At 40.3% G+C, this 928-nt stretch overlaps 1 non-coding gene across 1 annotated transcript; it reads left to right on the top strand.

The window, feature by feature from the left end:
• The first annotated feature begins 362 nt into the window (after positions 1-362).
• On the top strand, positions 363-470 carry LOC130956349 (small nucleolar RNA R71). The gene has a single exon (XR_009077078.1). It is a non-coding gene; the product is annotated as a small nucleolar RNA R71 (small nucleolar RNA).
• The last annotated feature ends 458 nt before the right edge of the window (positions 471-928 follow it).

The raw sequence follows: 928 nt of genomic DNA, 5'->3' as shown, positions 1-928 counted from the left end.
GTAGGATTCTCAGGGTCATAAGCTTTTCCTTCAGAGGAGGCTTCCTTAGCACTGCCGGATGCAGCTTGCAATCCAGTCAGATTCTGAGAAATCATATTGACTTGTTGAGTCAATATTTTGTTCTGAGCCAATATGGCATTCAGAGTATCAATCTATAGAACTCATTTCTTCTGAGTCATCCCATTATTCACAGGATTTCTTTCAGAAGTATACATAAACTGGTTATTTACAACCATCTCAATGAGTTCCTTGGCTTCTGCAGGGATTTTCAGATGAAGAGATCCACCAGTAGAATGGTCCAATGACATCTTGGACAATTTAGACAGACCATTATAGAATATACATATGATGCTCCATTCTAGAAGCATGTCAGAAGGACACCTTTTGGTTAATTACTTGTATCTTTCTCAAGCTTCATAGAGGGATTCACCTTCCTTCTGTTTGAAGGTTTGGACTTCCACTCTAAGCTTGCTCATCTTCTGAGGTAGAAAGAATGTGGTCAACAAAGATTGACCAACTTGTCCCAAGAGTTCAGGCTTTCTCTAGGTTGTGAGTCCAACCATATCCTAGCTCTGTCTCTTACAGCAAAAGGGAAAAGCATAAGTCTGTAGACTTCGGGATCAACCCCATTGGTCTTGACAGTATCACATATTTGCAAGAATTCAGCTAAGAACTGATGAGAATCTTCCGATGGAAGTCCATGAAACTTGCAATTCTGCTGCATTAGAGAAACTAATTGAGGCTTAAGCTCAAAGTTGTTTGCTCCAATGGCAAGAATTGAGATACTTCTTCCATAGAAGTTAAAAGTTGGTGCAGTATAGTCACCAAGCATCTTCCTTGCAACTCTTGCATTGTTGTTGGGTTCGGCTGCCATGTCTACTTCTTTTTCAAAATTTTCTGAAAGGTCCTCTCCGGAGTGTTGTGCTTT

This window comes from Arachis stenosperma, chromosome 1 (assembly GCF_014773155.1).
Source record: "Arachis stenosperma cultivar V10309 chromosome 1, arast.V10309.gnm1.PFL2, whole genome shotgun sequence".
Taxonomy (NCBI): domain Eukaryota; kingdom Viridiplantae; phylum Streptophyta; class Magnoliopsida; order Fabales; family Fabaceae; genus Arachis; species Arachis stenosperma.
This window is presented reverse-complemented; position numbering and strand designations above follow the sequence as displayed.